Source organism: Balaenoptera borealis, assembly GCF_965194805.1.
Source record: "Balaenoptera borealis genome assembly, chromosome: 12".
Taxonomy (NCBI): Eukaryota; Metazoa; Chordata; class Mammalia; order Artiodactyla; family Balaenopteridae; genus Balaenoptera; species Balaenoptera borealis.
The window spans coordinates 24,668,902-24,688,479 of NC_138869.1; the positions used below are offsets into that span (position 1 = coordinate 24,668,902).

Consider the following 19,578-nt stretch of genomic DNA (forward strand, 5'->3'; position numbering starts at 1 on the left):
ACACCGCAACCACCCACAGCTTTGCTACGACTTTCCACCCAGTTTCAGACCAGCTTCCTTCCACCACCTCACCACAGTTTACAAGCTGCCGCCCTCTCCTCAGCCACCTCTACAAGCAAACACTAGGTCTTTTCAAGGCAAAGCGCCAAGTTTATGTGGTACTTGCATACTGCTAAACCATTTAGCAAGTGTAAAACTCTACTGCTTTTCTAAGGTTCCTAGCTTTCCTTTTTTTATGTTCTTGATGAACTTTTTGAGTATTGTGCCTCAGCCCCACTTTTCCTGTAGACTCTGTGCCATCTATTGCATGATTTTCCATCATCTAGTGATTTTTTTAGAAACGTGTATGTTGTGTTAGGGAAGAACGGATAATACTGGGACACTAAGTAAAATGTTACTTGCAAGAAAATTATTTCACTAGAATGTAAGTTCTCCTCGAAGCCACCATGCTGCTCCCCCAACTCCAGGGGACACCATTCATGTCATATAAGATGTGTATCATTTTCATTATAAATTAACTAACTCGGCATCTAACAAATTGTTATGCAAAGCCTAATCTGTGTCATGAAAGGACTACACTTCAAAGGAGGCATGTGTTCACTTTGCAAAACGAAAGGAAAACAAGAAAATACATAAAAAAATAAAAATCATTCATCATCTTAATATGCAAGCATTTTGATGTTCTTCCTTTCAGTTTTTTCTCTTTGTACATATAACACCACTATCCCTGCCATGTGCACTATTTTGCCTGGTCTATTTATCTTATCTTGGCTTTAAATTGGCCTGCCACTTCTAAATCAAATATGCTTACATTTCTTAAAAAAAAAAAAAAGAAAAAACTGTTGTCCAATTGACCCAGTCATTTAACGTTAACTGAGCACGTACTACCTGTTGAGCACTGTGCTCTGTGACGTGCGAATTAGAATATTCAACAGACCGGGCTTAACCACCTAGAGAATTTCTTAAAGTTTCCAAATTTGGCCTAGTTGCAACATTTCTTGCCCTTAAGATTAATTACTATTTTCATTCTAGTTCTAAGATTGGTTAAAAATATAAATTACATAAATAGCACATTTGGAAAAGAAAATGGACTTGTATTATCAGCCGCCTGCAAATTACAGCTTCAAGAATTGCATTCCGCCCTTTTATCCGTCACCTTTTCAAATACTGTACAACCAAAATTAACGACACAAAACAAAGCTGTATTTGAATATTTCTAAGCAGTAAATACACATATTAAAGTGTCATGGTGCTCGCTTCGACAGCACATGTACTAAAATTGGAATGATACAGAGAAGATTAGCATGGCCCCTGTGCAAGGATGACACACAAATTCGTGAAGTGTTCCACATTTTGGGGGATATATGTATATGTATAGCTGATTCACTTTGTTATAAAGCAGAAACTAACACACCATTGTAAAGCAATTATACTCCAATAAAGATGTTAAAAAAAAAAAAAGTGTCATGAAGTCTGCCTACCAATTTTCCCTCTTTATTTGTTCCAGCAAGGTTATTTTAAGATTTTATTTTGCTTCTGTGTGACTATGGATTTAAGAGTTTAGTAAATTACGTGGAAGATACAGATACACATAAATATATATAGGTGTGTGTTTGTGTGTGTGTGTGTGCGTGTGTGTGTGTGTCTGTGTGTGTATCAAAGACTGGGCTCATATATATATATTCTTGAATTTTCTTTTCTACAAAATGTGAAATATATATGTCATTCTATATATTTAAGTTAAATTGGCTAACAAACAACTAGGTGTAGAAAGCTGTTTGGGGTTGTATCTTCTCTTGCCAGTTGATGAGCTGCTGAGAAACACTAAGAAATGAGGGCAATAAGGACAAAATCAAAAGAGGTGAGATAATCTAGACACATAATATTGTGCTCTAAAATCACTGATAAATTATTTTACTCTTCTCTTTAAAATTTTTTTCAAATAAAATAAATTTAAAAAAAATTTTAAATAAGCTACTTAGCTAAGTCATTATTCAGGTTCCAAACCAGGGGAGGGAGGGAACACTGGCAAAGGTCACAGGGTTACATCTTCAGATGCCATTCAGGTGCCAGCCTCCACCACATTTTATGCTTCTCTCTCTCTCATTGAAAAAGACCACTGTCTTATTATGATAACAATTTCCAGGTGGAAGCTAAGCCTTCAGTCAAGATTCCTGTCCCTTTCAAAGTACCTGTGTGTGTGTGACATGGTGGATTAAGTGTTCCAGCTCGTCCTGGGCAATAGCTTTTCTCAAACCTCACAGCAATTCACCTTGGGTACCCATAGAAGCAGTTCTGGAAAGGCTGCGTTTGAGAAGGGGTGAAAGTGAACCCCATAACTTTTCCGCCAAAGCACACCTCAGCAGAGGAGCCACATCCTTGCAAGGAGCCCTGGAAGCAAGGCCTAGGAGCGTGGTCTGAATTCACCGTCAGCAAGGCAGAGGTCTCCTAGCAGCCTCACACTTCACCTCACATTCTACTCTCTAATATACCCTTGCTTTTATGGATTTTTTAAAAAATTATTTAATTAATTAATTAATTAATTTTTTGCTGTGTTGGGTCTTCGTTTCTGTGCCAGGGCTTTCTCTAGTTGCGGCAAGCGGGGGCCCCTCTTCATCGCGGTGCGCGGGCCTCTCACTATTGCGGCCTCTCTTGTTGCGGAGCACAGGCTCCAGACGCGCAGGCTCAGTAGTTGTGGCTCACGGGCCCAGTTGCTCCGCGGCATGTGGGATCTTCCCAGACCAGGGCTCGAACCCGTGTCCCCTGCACTGGCAGGCAGATTCTCAACCACTGCGCCACCAGGGAAGCCCTACTCTTGCTTTTATCAGCAGGAAACAGTTCCTAAATTACCGACCAGTTGAATTATTGAGACTTTTGCACCCCTACCCCAAATAGTCAAGAACTATTGATGCTCTAAAAAACACATGAGCCACATTAACCTCCAGCTTCATGCAGTCTTTGGCACAGGGCTTCAGACTTCCACTAAGAACATAAGTGTTTTGATTTTTCAAAGCCCTGATGTATGTATTTTCTTTTTTAAAAAAATCAACAGCAATTCCCTTACTCCTTTTTATCTATCAGTCTTTCTTGAGGAAGGACTACATTTAGATCAATTGTCTCCCTCATGGGTACTGAACATGAATGAACGGAAATCTTGAGGCAAGTTCCCTTCTGAGCCCACAGAGATGTCACTGCCACTCGGAAAAGCTACCGGCCACCGACATGCCCCAGTCCTCACATCACAGTGACCTCCTTCAGCCCGAGAGCTGCAGAGGAAGGGAGAAGGGCAATATATCCACAAGCACGCCTGGCAGAGATGCAATTAGGCTCCTCCTGCCCCTCCAGCCCAGGCCCCTTGGCACCCTCTTCCATTTAGAGAGCTACTCAGACCCCGTCATTCACCAGAGTGTCCTAAAAAGATACAAAAAAGATAAAGTCCTCAACTGTGCTAGACACCGGAAGAAAAAAAAGCAGCCACAAAATGAAAACTGCCTTTTAAAAGTAGTTATGGTTAAACATTAAAAAAAAAAAAAATCACATGATTTTGCTCCCCATACTGTAGCTAATGAAAAGGGGCATTTAGTATCCAGTGGGAAAAGCAGTGTTTTATAATTTCATCAGCAATTACTACAGAGCTCATCTGTAAGAGCTTGGCGAATCCTCACTTTTTCTGACCTCAAGAACCAACATTCTCTGAAGTCAGAATCCAGGGACTTATTCTAATGTTGAATGTTCTCCTGAGTCCCTTTAAAAGAAAAAACAGAAAAATGAACTTCACATTGACTGATGCATGACATTGTTTTAATCCAAAAAGAAATGTGCAAGTTGAAACCATGATAACATGTCGTAAAGCATCAGTAATAGCCACTCAGCAAGAACTAAACCATTTTTAAGGTCATAAACAAGCACGTACGGCGTGCTACACTAATTTATTAGAAACATCCTCTTTAAAAGAAAGGGTCACAGAGGGCTCTGGCTCAATCACACTGCTCTCCACACGCCAGCCATAGAACTTACATATGACCTTTGCAATTCCCCTTGCAAATCCCTTCAGCACTCACACATTTCACTTTAAAAATTAGGGGGAGGTGAGGTAAAGCCATAAAAATCAGTAGCAGGCACACCAGAATATGCTGGAGTAAGATAAACGTCTTTCTCATAGAAGAAATGCATGCACTATTAATGAAGAGAATCCAATGCAAAAGGCAACTAGTCACATCTCCTTGACCACTTATATTTTAAACCCAGAAAAGCAAAATCAGACTTACCCTTGGAAGCCATCCTATAAGCTGACTCAGAAACGTAGCCTGTCGACAAGCCAAAAACAGCTACAAACCAGGGCTCCAGAAACTCAGTGGGTTTAATCCTCTCATCCACCTACTAACCCCTGCTAGTACGTATGCATCTGGCTTTTGTTAAAGCACTTCTGCAAACGTACAGAGGATGAGTAATCGTTCAGACTTCGTAAAACATGCCAAACCCATCACTAGTAACAGTAGTTTCATTTACTCATCACATTTTTGGGTGCCTTGATTTTATTTTTTTAAGAGAAATGAGTGTTTTTGCTGATGCAAATTCCCTGCCACTAGACCATGCACACATTATCCAAAAGGCAATAGGCTGCCTGGTGCGTGTATAACTTTTTCTGGGTCCTTGTCAGCAGTCAGAAATGTTGAACTAATATGTAAAGGCATAGTCTGCTTGATAAACTGTCTTTTAACATTAATAACACCACTATTTTCCTTAATAAACCCTCCAGCCAATTCTACTCTTTCTTTCATTGAAAAAGGCAATCATTTTATTAGAAATACAAAGAATAAGAAAAATAAGAAATACTCAAGCATAAATTCATCTCTCACTGTCTCCCCATCCAATCCCTTCTCTTAGAGGTATTCACTGTTGACAATTTTCAATGTATCATTCCCGAAATTTCTATGTACATAGTATGCATGTATGTATACACACACACACAAACATTCTTCAGAAAAACTCTTGGGGGCTGAGGAGTCTCAGACATCAGAATTTTCTAGATTTTGTAACAATAATGAAGTATATACAGAGTGCAATATCCCTAGTGAGATCAGGGCAACAGCTCATAATCAACCATATTAATATTTCTTCCAGAAAACATGGATATTCAATTAAGTGGGATAATAAAGACTATAAATAGCCTCGTGCCATTTCAGGGCAGGTAATTCTGCCAAATGAGATTTTTTTTAAAAAATCATTCAACATTTAGAAACTTTTGAATTTTGGAATTGTGGATAAGGGATTTTAGCCCTATCATTTTTCTCCCAGTTACTTACCAAGTTTTGAAAACTTTTTTTTATTAAAAAGGTTCATGATAAGAAATTTTTAAAATACATATGAATAAAATTAAAGTCACCTGTAAAATCCCACCACACAGAGAATCGAGCTTTTATTCACTCATGTGTTGAATGCCTCCTGGGAGTACAGACTCAATACTCCGTGGGCACACTAAAAAATTAAAGCAAACATAAATTCTATTTTCTTTCTTTTTTTTTTTATTGGAGTATAGTTGATTTACAATGTTGTGTGAGTTTCAGGCATAGAGCAAAGTGAATCAGTTATACATATACATATATCCACGCTTTTTTTTTTTAGATTCTTTTCCCATATAGGCCATTACAGAGTATTGAGTGGAGTTCCCTGTGCTCTGCAGCAGGTTCTTATTAGTTATCTAGTTTATGTATAGTAGTGTGGATATTTCAGTCCCAATCTCCCAATTTGTCCCTCCCCACATCCCCTGGTAACCATAAGTTTGTTTTCTACATTCGTGCCTCTATTTCTGTTTTGTAAATAAGTTCATTTGTACCCTTTATTTCTTAGACTCCACATATAAGCAATATTATGTGATATTTGTCCTTCTGTGTCTGACTTACTTCATTCAGTATGACAATCTCTAGGTCCATCCACGTTGCTGCAAATGGTACTATTTTGTTCTTTTTTTATGGCTGAGTAATATTCCATTGTATATATGTCTCACACCTTCTTTATCCATTCCTCTGTTGATGGGCATTTAGGTTGCTTCCATGACCTGGCTATTGTAAATAGTGCTGCAATGAACACTGGGGTGCATGTATCTTTTCAAATTATGGTTTTCTCTGGGTATATGCCTAGGAGTGGGATTGCAGGGTCATACGGTAGTTCCATTTTTAGTTTTTTAAGGAACCTCCATACTGTTCTCCATAGTGGTTGTACCAATTCACATTCCCACCAACAGTGTAGGAGGGTTCCCTTTTCCAAATCCTATTTTCAAACAAGGTAGAAAGTTATACCTGTTTTAAAATAATAATATCCACCTTGCAAAACTGTTCCCGAAAAAGATATGAACTCTTTCATTTACTCATTCATTGATTCAAACATTCATTGAGCTTCTATTATATGCCACACAATATGCTAAATACTAGGTATTTGGGTGGCCTGATGTAGCATATAAAACTACCAGACATCAGATTAAATCTGAGTTTCAAATAAATCAGAAATATTTCAGTATAGTATGTCCCACATTTGAGACATACATTTTTACGGATATAGTTTTTAAGTATTTGAGATATGCTTATGCTTTTTAAATGTCCCACATTTGGGACACACATATTAAAATATTACTTGTTTTGATCTGAAATTCAAATTTCACTGGGTGTCCTGTATTTTCATTGCACGAAAGAGGCAGAGTCCTTGTTGTCATGAACCCTCAGTCTAGCGCTAGGGAGTGGAGGAACGTAGGTGGACAGGTAATAAATAGGCAAACAACTACATACACAGTGTAAATAGAAAAAAGAGCTATGAAGGTGATAAACTGAGCAATTAAGATGGAAATAAAGAAGAATATTATTTAAATACAGAGCTCTTAAGGAAAGGCTTGTCTAGGAAGCTAACTCTGAGAGAAAGAGCATGCTGAAGGAAATAAAAACCTCATAATAGTAGAGCAGCTTGCACAAGACCTAGCCCATAGTATATGCTCAATAAATGTTCATTTCATTCCTTGGCAGGGCCGGGACTTCATCTCTTGGCTCACCCTAGTCTGGCCCTGTGCCTTGGGATGCAGAAAGATAATAAGAAGGGGTATAGTATACCTGGACCACCAACGGCTTCCTCCTTCAGAAAGCCTGGCAGCCACCATCTGTCTACAACCTCATGAGAGATCCTGAGTGAGAACTTCCCAGCACAGGCCTCTAGAATGCCTGACCCAAAGAAACCATGATATCAATAGATAATGAAATGATAGCTATTATTTTCAATCACTATGTTTTAGTATGATTCGTTATGCAAAAATAGTAACCAAGTGTTGGCAAGAATGGGGACCACCCAGAACTCTCAGACACTGATGGTGGAAATGTATATTGAGGCAGTTGCTTTGGGAGACTGTTGGTGGTACCTAGGAAAGCCAGACATGCATACATCCCGAGCACCAGCCCAGCTTCCATTCCCACTGGCACTGCTGCACTTCTGGTTCTCGCCATTTCCCACAATACAACCCCTTCCTTCCTTCTCTGCTGGATTTGCAACACCTCCAATACCAATTATACACACAGCCCCAAGACTGATCTTCCTAAAGCTCACCTTTCACCATGCCATTTGGTTGCTCCAAAAGTCTTTCATATATAAACTTAATAAACATTTGTTGATTGATTACTTGTAAGATTCAAATCTAGAGAGTTTTACTAACTTGGCACTGAGGAGGAAAAGACAGAAAGCAAATAACCCAGGCATTCAGAGATTTACAAGGCAGCTCCTTGAAATGCCCTCCAAAAAAATTAAACCATTGCCAGAAATCCTGATTGTTGTGAAATACATATGTGGAAATACATCTCAAGGACCTACTGCTATCCATTCAAATGGAATGTCACCAAAAAAAAAAACTGAGTACTGTTATGATGGTGACAACCAAGATCAGATTTGCAGAGTGAAGAATAAATTTCAAACCTGAAAGGTCTTCTGTTGCATGGAAAGGGAAGAGTAACAGTGTATAGAAAACAAAGAGGAAGAAAAAGAGAAAAAGGAAAGGAAGGGAAGGGAAGGGAAGGGAGGACAACCCTTAACCTTCTCTAGAATTTTCTGTTAATGCCCTACTCTCTGATGATTGTCTGGGACCATATCATTAGTGGTGGTAATGGGAGGGAAAACCATAATAATTGTAACTACTGCCATTTACTCTGTGACTGCCACGTGCAGACACTATGCTGAGCCATAAGATGCTTACATTGTCATCAGCATCAATGCAACCAATATTTATGCCAGGCACTGTGCTATCTGCTTTACAAGCATCATCTTATTTCACCCTCACAGCAATCTTGCAAGATTAGATATTATTATTATTCCCATTTTACAGATGAGGAAACTGAGGGATGGAGAGGCCAGCTAACTTGCCTTAGGTTTTATCCATGAACACTTTGAGGGTCTAGGATAAAGTAAGAGTCAATAAACGGTGAAAATCAATAAGAAAAAGATTAAAATGCCTCATGGGAATACTTGAAACATGGAAAGAAAAATAAAATACTGAAAATATTGGAAGTCAATTTATGGCAACATAAGAACTGAGATTCATGAAACCACGACCGATGGGATGAAATACACACAGAACAACACGAGGAATCTCAGCTAAACTGGCAGAATTTAAGCTCCACGTTGTACACTTTGAAAGGGAGGATCAGAGCCCATATTCATTCATTTATTCATTTATTTATTCATCAAATACCTATTGAACACCTACTATGTGTCAGACACTGTTTGAAGTGCTGGGGATACAGCAGTGAACAAAGAGACAAAAATCTCTACTTCTATGGAACATTAGGGTGAGAAAGGGAATATGGACAATAAACTTAGTAAATAACTAAGCCATCTAAGGTGTTAAAGGCAGCAAGTGCTAGGGTAAAAATAAAGCACCAAGGACCAAGATAGAGGTAGGAAGGGAATGCTATTTTAAATACGGTAGTCAGGGTAAGCCCAGAGGGCGACAATGGAGCAAAGGCTTAAAGGAGGTGAGGAGAGGAGCTCTGTGGATGGTTGGAGGTCGAGCATCCCAGATGGGGCCATGCCTGACATGCCGGAGCAAGAGCGAGGAGGCAGGTCTAGCTGCCACAGGGAAGCCCAAGGGAGAAAACAGGAGATACAACCAGATTAAACAACAGAAGCCAAACTGCAAAAGGCTCTTTGCTCACTGGATACCCATGATTCTTCAGCTTTGAAGGTCATGAATTACTCGTAGAAGCTGATGAAAGCTAGGAGCCTTCACCCCAAAAAGTGCGCACACCCAAAATGCTGTCCTAATTTCAGAGGGTTGACATCTCCCTGCTAGACTCCCAGGATCTCAACAACATCCTAGAGGAGATCATAGTTCCTCCAGCTGAACCAAAGAAACACCCTGGATTTAACTTTGTATTTAATGACATCCCAAAGGGAGACAGCAGTTCAGGACAGTGGACACCAAGATTCCTCCAGTCTCTGAGGCTTTGCTTGTTCCAATGTCCTCACCAACTCAGGGAGGTCATGCTCAAACACCAACAGCCCTGAGGGAAGCCAACTACATGCGTCACCTGGGGACTCTTTGCTCGTCACAGGGTTCAGACACAAAGCTACATCACTAGTGACCTTAACATCCAAAGAGTAGAGGAATGCATGCAGTCATAGCCCAAGGGGAACTGGATGCATGTGGACCCAATCTACCGCCTTGCAGTTCATACGTGTGTGTGTGTGCGCGTATGTATGTACACATATATTTATATATTTTAATTCTCTTCATACAAGCTAGAAGAGAACAGAGGTTGTTTTTTGTTTTGTTTCATTTTGTTACTGCTGAATTCCCAGTGCTTAGAACAGTATCTGGCCCACAGTTAGATGCTCATTAAATAAATAATGGTTGAATGAATGAATAAATCCAAAGAATTACTTCTTCGCAAATCACTCTAGGAAATCAGTGGATCAAAATGCCACAATTGAATAGACAGAATAGTTACGTTGGAAAGGTTCAAGGATATGGTTAACTAGGGATTAGAAAAGCTCGATGCAACACAAGCACAGTATTCCATGTCATAAAACATGCCTAGGGAAGATCAGAAATTATACTAGCTTTCTGCCTCAGTCATGCAAGTTTCTCACCAATGCTTCTCAAACCATTTGTAATATGTGGTTTGCATCAGTTTGTCTGTTGTTTTTTTTTAATTTCAAATCCAACACAGATCAATACTTTTGTAAACATAATAAAAATGAATTCTAAGACAAATGAAATGAAAAACAAAACAGACACACAAATATGCAAGCCCAAATTTGTATTAGATTCAGGAGACCTAAAAATCACTCTGTCCAATTGCTATAAAGGTTTCTGGACACTCAGTATCTGTTCATACCTCACTGCTGACGGACACATAGTTCATGAAACACTCTAGTCCATGAATCATACTTGGAGTAGCATGACTCAGATCACACGCACACACACACACATACACACACACACACACACATATACACACACGTATATTGGAGATTCCAGCATTCACTTCAGGTGCTAATGCTTTTGCTTTCCAGCTCATAATGAGAAAAATAATGTTCTGCTTCTATTACATTTCTGTCAGATACCTATTTCAACTATCTAGGAATAAAATTATCAACTCCATGATGCTCATTAAATCAAACTCCAAGAATATGTTAAAATATTGACTACACCTCATTTCAAATTATCCCAAGATTTAAGCATAGAAATTAGGAACAGATTGTTCATTTTATAACAGATCCTACATTTAGTAGAATAATTATAATGAGATATATTTTAAGTATCTACTTATGATGGTGATTTTATATTAATCCATTTATAAAATGTAGTCTTTATATATTTACCTCCTATATCTATACATCTGCAGCTTTTCAGAAATATATTTATTGTGCAAACTAGTATAAAGAGGTTTTTAAAATGCTACTAAAATGATATACGCTTGGACCACAAGTATTTTCCTTTACCTATTCTAAGTCTGTTAACATTACCTACTTGAAAATTATCCTATATAATATATAACCTAAATAAAATTGGATTAAATATAATTTATAAACAAAACCAACATATGACTCTTCTAAGAAGTAAACAGATTGTCCTTTTCTTTTTTCTTTAAATTATCCTTTATCCCAAAATACAACCTCTGAAACTATATAAACATAATCCTGAAATTTCTAGCCATTCACAAAGCTTCCTTAGGTCGGAATGAGTTAATGATTTTCCTCACAGTCCAACTAAACGTGCATTCCACAGGAAAGCCTGCTTGAGGCTGAACACAGAGTCAATACTCACTGATTCACTTCTTAGCTGGCACCCAGGCAAGTAATCCTAGCTTTGGGCCAACTGTAAATAAAGGCAAGGATATTCCTGGTGGTACTTATAACATGAATTTTCTAGAGGTAGAATTCAAGACTGTTGCCTTCAAGCCCCACAGAGCTTCTATCACACCATCTGGCAGAAGGAGTAAATAATTATTGAATTACAGAAGGAAACTGTTGATTCCTCATTTCTTACAGGTCACTGAGGCTCAGATATACAAACCCCTTATTGCAAGGATTTTGCATCTTTGGGCAAAGCAAAGTAAAACACAGTGAGTTGATTAAGGCAAAATAAGAAAAAACAATAAGCAAATGGTATTATAATGGTGCGCCTATACAGCAAAAACTGAGAAGCTAACTCAAGAATGAAGTCCGGTAAAAAAAAAACTCTTCTTCAATACCTGCACCTATACCTGGATTATAATAGGCAGGTAATAAGTGTAGTATTGGAGGAAGGGAGAAGATAAAGAAGATTCAAACAAAGCAAGTGCAAGCTCTGAAAAACATAAAAACACTGTGTACAACAACAGAATGCAGACAGTGAATTATGCTGATGCTTTGTTACAATTTAGAAAAGCTTAACTTGAAAAATAATAGCAACTTCCATTCTTTGAGAACTTACTATGTATCAAGCACTGTGCAGAGCATCCATCATTTCATGCAATTTTTTCCAAAACCCTGCAAGACTGGAATTAGTACGCCCACTACAAATAAGGAGACAGGCTCAGGGGTGTAAATAACTTGACTGAGATTAAAGTCAAACACATTAGATTAATGTGTTTGTCTAATTCCAAGCTTGTGCCCTTAACCTCACATCTCACTGTCTTCCAATGTCCAAACATTAAAAAATAATAATAACGATGACAAATGGTCATAACTGCACTATTTGTAAATGCCCCAAACTAGAAAACTCGCTAAATACCCATCAACAGGAGGATGGACAAATAAATCTCAAAAAACTTATGCAATGAAATACCATATAATCATGAAAGTGAATCAGCTACAACTACCCCCAGCAACATAGATGAATTCCTCAAACATAATCGTGATGAATAAATGCCAGGCACAGGTAAGTACCTATGTGTGACTGTATGACTGAATCCATTTCTATAAAGCCCCAAACAGGCAAAATTAATCTATGCTGTTAGGAGTCAGGACGGTGGCTACCGTTCGGAGGGGTAATGACTAAAGGCCACAGGAAGGGAGCATCTGGGGTGCAGATGTCATTTGATTAATTGATCTGAGAGCTGGATGATAGGAGTCCAATTTATAAAAAACTCATCATGTTATACACTTACAATAAGCACACTTTTCTCTACATAGATTACACTTCAATAAAATATTTTTTAATCAAAAGAAGATGCACCTACTTAAGGCATTTTCTACTTTATCCTTTTAATGTATTTAGACTCAAATATTCTTTAATAAAGCACATACTATATCTTCCCAAGCTTTACAAATCTTAAGTACAAATGTAAGAAAATAAATTAGAAGAATGGAATAATGCCATTTGTAGCAAAATGGATGAAGCTAGAGATTACCATATTAAGTGAAGTAAGTCAGGCAAAGACAAATATCCCATGATATCACTTATATGTAGAGTCTTAAAAAATGATACAAATGAACTTATTTACAAAAAAGAAATAGACTCACAGACATAGAAAACAAATTTATGGTTACCAAAGGGGATAGCGGGGGGAGAGGGGAGGGTAAGTTAGGAGTTTGGGATTAACATATACACACTACTATATATAAAACAGATAAACAACAAGGACCTACTGTATAGCACAGGGAACTATACTCAATATATTATTAACCTGTAATGGAAAAGAATCTGAAAAAGAATATATATATATATATGTATACGTATAACTGAATCACTTTGCTGTACACCTGAAACTCACACAACATTGTAAATTAACTATACTTAAATTAAAAAATAATTATAAAAAATAAAACTCATTAGAGATTTTTAAATAGACTGGAGTTGGGGGAAAACAACTGACTAGGAGTCAAAAAAATCTGTCTGGGTGTATTCTTCTGTTCTCTAAGTGCATACGCTTGAGAGGAAGGCATTTAACCTCACCTGTGGTCAGTGTCCTCATCTAAAAATTGAAGGAATCAGACCCAATAATCCTCAAGGCACCTCATTCTAGTCTTTTTTTCTGAGCCTTACACTTGCTCGTATCACACTGCTGCAGCATTCACACGGAAAAGGGGAACAAAAGAGCAACTGCTTGCAACTCCATCACATGATACAAGGGTAGAAGGAAACAAACTTGACATGTACATTTAATCAACCTTTGATTATCAATGTAAGATAGTACAGCTCTGCAGACAATCCTCAGAAACTGAATTATATCACTCACCACTGGGTCTCACAGCAGCCTGGTTCACATACCCTGAAGGTCCCACACAAAGCAGAATGGTCAAGTTGTCAGACAAAATCTTTTGTGGATTTTTTTACTCTAGGGTCATCAGCACCACCAACCTCCACCTTTACCACAGATAACTGCATATTTCCAGTTTTCCCTAAGATCTGGTCATTCAATCAGAAAAACGCAGAGAAATATACAATAGCTTATGTTGCAATACATTCTGATTTCATGCTCCTTTGTACAAATCCATTAGACTCTCTTACCTTCTTGCAATGCAAGAACAGAAACCTAATGCTGCTGATGGGACCCTGTATTAGTCAGGGTCCAATCAGGAGAGAGAAACCACACAGTAATTTGAATGGAGAAAGTTTAATGTAAGGAATTATTAACTGTAGCAGGGAATTCGCTTATAAGAAGTAAACAAGACTCTAAAGAATATAGGAATGGCAGATATAAGGAGCACTCACTACTCTTAGGGCTCAGAGTCTTCCTCCCCAGGGCTGAGATCCAGGTCCTTTGAGCTCTCTGCACGGCAGGAAACTCACTGCGGTGCCGCACCTGTGGAACTTACTGCACTCCATCCTCTAGGGTGCCAGGGAAGGCTATTCACAGAGAGGTGGCCCACCAGAGGCACGCTGCTCCAAATGTCCTCAGGTAAGAATGCCAGAGGAAGCTGCTGGCTACTACATGCAGCTCTGGCCACCACGCACTACAGGAACCGGGCACTGGAGAAACACCCACCGCTCAGTGCCACAGGCACTGCGGGAAACACGCACTGACAACACTGACTTAGAGGGAGGAAAATCCACTTTTCAAGAGGCAAACAAGTCTGACAACAGCAGGAATAACAGAACTACTTCCAAGTCAGGGGCAGGGTTCTTGTTTCCTGGGATACATCTAAACTGTCTTCTTTTTACTGTATGCTGAGTTTGTCCCAAATCACTTTTTAGATGGTCCTTAGCCTGGCACAGCTTTGATAATACTAGTCTTCTGACAAACGATGACAGACTTTGAATATAAAATCACTCACTGAGCCATAAATAATGTTGCTCATATTTTGACCTTTGCTTAGCCATTCACACGAATGTGGTAATTGTTCTGTAATAGGATAATTTCAGGCCTGTGTGTGTCACTCATGGTCTTTTGTCCAAGCTCTGGTCATTCTGCTAACCAAAATGCAGGCTGGAGGGCATCTTTGGAACCAGAAAAGAAATGATATTCAACTACTCATTTGCTAGGAGAGCAGGATTAATGATCAGGTAGTGTCATAAAGGATTCCAACAACAGGGAAGATCCAAAATAAACAAGCAAACACTGGTCAATAAGTCACTTTGGTACAGATCACAAAACGCAGGCTTTTTAGAAAGATCAGATCTAGGGAAAGACCTTGATGCTAAAAGAAATAAAATAATCATAATCCATATTTCCAGAAAAGAGGAAAAAAAGCATAAAAGACTAAGGTTCGAAACCCAACTATACGGTGCATATAAGCAACTAACCTTAAGTAGAAGGACACAGAAAAACTGACTGAAAAAGTAGAATGAAAATAAACATTCCTTGGGAATTCCCTGGCAGTCAGTGGTTAGGACTCTGCGCTTCCACTGCAGGGGGCACGGGTTTGATCTCTGGGTGGGGAACTAAGATCCCGGAAGCCATGCAGTGTGGCCAAAAATAAATAAATAAAATAAAATACCACTCTCTCACTTCGTCCCAGCAGCATTGACATATATACACTACCAAATGTAAAATAGATAGCTAGTGGGAAGCAGCCGCATAGCACAGGGAGATCAGCTGGGTGCTTTGTGACCACCTAGAGGGGTGGGATAGGGAGGGTGGGAGGGAGGGAGACGCAAGAGGGAGGGGATATGGGGATATATGTGTACATATAGCTGATTCACTTTGTTATACAGCAGAAACTAACACACCATTGTAAAGCAATTATATACCAATAAAGATGTTAAAAAACTAAATAAAATAAAATAAAATAAAATGTTATTGGAAGTAAAGAAATATTCCTTGTGAACACCAACCTAACTTAGGACTCAATAAGCCTGAGTTGAATAATGAATGAATTTCAGTTGGGGCCAAAAGAGACTTTGGAAAAGAAATAAAATAGAAAAATAAGGAAATCACAGGGAAAAGCAAACACTGTTCTGTGTTTGTGTGTGGGCGGGTGAGAGGGTGAATTTGAAATCTGGGAAAAAACTTAGTCACCGTTTCGCAGCACAGTCCAAGGAAGGAAGAATAGAGGGTGAGACGCACAGAACCCCCTCTGTTGCTCTCTATCTCACACTCAGCTGCTTTGTCTTCCTGGGACTTAACCTTCCAGTTTCTTATTTCCATTCGATTTGGTTAGGTTTGGTCTTTTTTTTTCCATAGGAAGCTGAGCTCTTTGAAGGTAGAAATGTCTCTCTTTTTCTTAACTTTATTTCCCCGGTATCTGGGACAGTGCTAGGAACAGAACAAATACTCAAGAAATATTTGTTGGGTGAACTAACAAAATCTAAGAAAGGAACTCTTATTTGATTATATACTGAGTATCAAGTGTTACATAGCAAGCACATTCTAAACCACGGGCCAGTAAAAACTTTAGGCTTGGTGGGCCCCATATGGTCTCTGTTGCATGTTTTTTTGTTTTTATTTTTGTTTTTACCTTAAGTGTTTGAAAACAACTATTAATTGTAAAAACCATTCTTAGTTCTATGGCTAATACATACATACATACATATATACATACACACACACACACACACACACACACACACACACACACACACAAAATCAACTTAATCTAGCTTGTACTTCTGCTTTCATGGATAGATTATTTTTTTCTTTCCTATTCTAAACAGAATATTCAGGAGCTAATATTAGCTTTGCTGCTATCTACTTAACGTTTTCTTTTAATTTTTTCAGTCTAATTTGATCCTACTGAAGGAAAACAATAAATTCAAGGGCCTGAAACAATGAAACACAAGGTAAGCAAGTTCAGGACTGCAAGAGAGAAGCCACCCTGAATCCAAGCGTACAGTTTCTGCCATGTCTCCCTGCTTCCCATACATGCTACTCACTAGATTTTAAGTTTCAGCAACCTCGTTAGTTTTTCAGGCTTTATGACTCAAGCTTAGGGGGTGGTGGGGAGAGGGCAGCGACCCACAGAACAAAGACTTCAATGTCTCCAGAAGTTGAGAAAATTCCAGCATTGTCAGGGCAGATACTATTTATAACCCGTTTAATGTGTACGCTCCTGAATGCATTTTCTACGGCGAATATCCGACCTACGCTTCTGAATTCCTGGCTTCTGCGATGGTGAAGAAGGCAAGCAGCTAAAAGTCTGACGACTGAAGGGGGAAGAAAATGAACTCCGTGCTATTACTATTTTATGACATCCGCCATCATGTGACAGAATTAAAAGGTTCCTGTTTTTGACTCACCTTCGACAAGAAAAGTACCTCATTGCTATGAGCTTTGAGCTTCAGTTACTGGAAAAATGTAGGGTCGGAAAATATCCTACAACAAACGCTTTAAGAGAAAAAAAAAAAAGTTATGGAAAACCCCATTTAACTTTTTTCCAGAAAAACCCACACACACAGGCATAGATGCCAAGCACTCATACTGAATGTGTGTATACACGGCCTATAACTGCACGCATAGTCTGTGTTTACGCTTTTCTCTACCGCACAAGAGCAGGGCTCTTCGGGAACAAGGTATCTTGACCTGCTGCTGCCCAAAGGACAGCGTGCGGGGCAGCCCGGCATCGCCGCAGAACCTCTGCAGTGAGGGATGACAATGGACTCTGCAAGCCCTGCACATTACCTCCATTCCATTCGTGGATCCCAACCAAATTAATTTTCTCCTGTGCCAATTCTATCACATCCCCTGGGTTTACAAAGAAGTTTTACCAGGCCATCAGAACCCAAAAGGGAATGAACGTTTCGTCCTGGCAGAAACTTAAAATAGAGCTTAAAAATAAAACAATGGGAATGAATTTTTAGCTCTGCAAAGCTGAAGTTTCTAGAAATTTCTTGTACCACTGAAAAAAAAAAAATCCTACTCTTGCTTTTACTGCTCCATTTAAATGGCAAGTTATGAAGAAACTAATTTAGAAAGTTCAAGCTTTTCATTCCAGATCTGAACTGACATGTATCAAAGTAAACAGTCATGTCAAAGTATAAGTAGGACCAAGTTTCATGTAGATCCCTGGTAAAGATTCTACCCCAAACAGCACTGCCCAACAAAAATATAAAGCGAGCCACATACGTAAATTTAAATCTTCTAGTAACTGTATTAAAAAAAAAATGAAGCAGGTGAAATCAATTTTATCTTATTTCACCCAGTGTGCCCAAGAGTATTTCAACATTAATCAAAATTAAAAATTATTAATGAGATATTCTACATTTTTTTTTTCATACAAAAACTGGTGTGCATTTTATAATTGGAGAACATCTCAACTTGGACTAGTCACACTTCAAGTGTTTAATAGCCACATGTGGCCAGGGCTACCATATTGGACAACACAGCTTAAAGGCTTCTCTTATGCTTCATTAAGTTCACTCTTCCAACCCAGAAAGTTCTAGTTGGAATGACAAAGCTGTCATCGGGAAAAGAAGACATTCTGAGAAGTGTTTCAACTTCTTGGACAACTTCACACTCAGGCCTCACTCTCTGAGACATCCACACTTGGGGCCATCTGTTACAATGGATCAATGCCCACCTGAAAGAAGTTACCAGCTTCTAGAACCAGACATGCAACCGCAGCAAGAAGATTCTCCTAGCTTAAGCAGTTCCAAATCCTGCACTTCTGAACTTCATTTTCCCCAGGTGCTGCATCTGGACATTTAGCAGGGCTTAAATTAGTACCATTTTTGAGATACTGTCTTTGAAAGAGGGAAGAAAACCAAGGCTGAACCTTTTTTTAGGATGGGCCTTTGAGGAAGAAGGTTAAAGGAAACACTGGCTAACACTGGAAGAGACACTGTGCCCTTCATACGCCATTTTTTAAAAAACAAATTGTGACTTTAAAAGTCCCTTCAGTATGAACCTTTTATTCCCATCATAGTCTCAACTGAACAACTGTAGTTGCTTTTCTTAAAACATTACAGTCTTCTGATGTACATATGTATATATCTTTTTCTTCTTGAAGGTGAATCCTACTGAAGTTTTAAGCTATTAATCAAACAGGATTAGAAACAGTGTAGCTGACGAATGGTGATTTTCATTTGAAACACTCTTCTTTGGGGCTTCCCTGGTGGCGCAGTGGTTGAGAATCTGCCTGCCAATGCAGGGGACACGGGTTCGAGCTCTGGTCTGGGAAGATCCCACATGCCGCAGAGCAACTGGGCCCGTGAGCCACAATTACTGAGCCTGCGCGTCTGGAGCCTGTGCTCCGCAACAGGAGAGGCCGCGATAGTGAGAGGCCCGCACACCGCGATGAGGAGTGGCCCCCGCTCGCCGCAACTAGAGAAAGCCCTCGCACGGAAACGAAGACCCAACACAGCCATAAATAAATAAATAATTTTTTTTAAAAAAGTGCTTTAAAAAAAAAAAAAGAAACACTCTTCTTTGATTTTTTCCCAAACTATGTGCTCCTTGTGAGAAAATTTTAAAACAATTTAAAAGAAAATTAACCTATTTTAATGCCCACAGACTCTAACATTACTTCTGACTTTAAAATATACCTTTGACTCCAAATGCTCTTAATGTTTTATGAAAATAGTCATAAAATTCCCAAATGTTTTATTAAAATCCAGTAGTTTCCATTAAAGAACTTAATATTTAGTGAGAATATGGAAGTCAAAAGCTCAAACTGTACTTCATTCACGTATTCATTCAACAAATATTTATTTAGTGCCTACATTATACCAGACACTACACACAT

The 19,578-nt window shown here is 38.8% G+C and overlaps 1 protein-coding gene across 8 annotated transcripts in view; it reads right to left on the reverse strand.

Moving 5' to 3' along the window:
- Window positions 1–19,578, reverse strand: part of MITF (melanocyte inducing transcription factor) — a 225,439-nt gene that overhangs the window by 125,625 nt on the left and 80,236 nt on the right. The window contains exon 1 of one of the 8 annotated variants that reach the window (XM_082346207.1): window positions 4,269–4,380. The exons of the other annotated variants lie outside the window; for them this stretch is intronic. The gene's annotated coding sequence lies outside the window, so the exon portion shown is untranslated. Of the gene's footprint in view, window positions 1–4,268; window positions 4,381–19,578 lie in introns of those variants that run through there. 8 annotated transcript variants of the gene reach the window in all.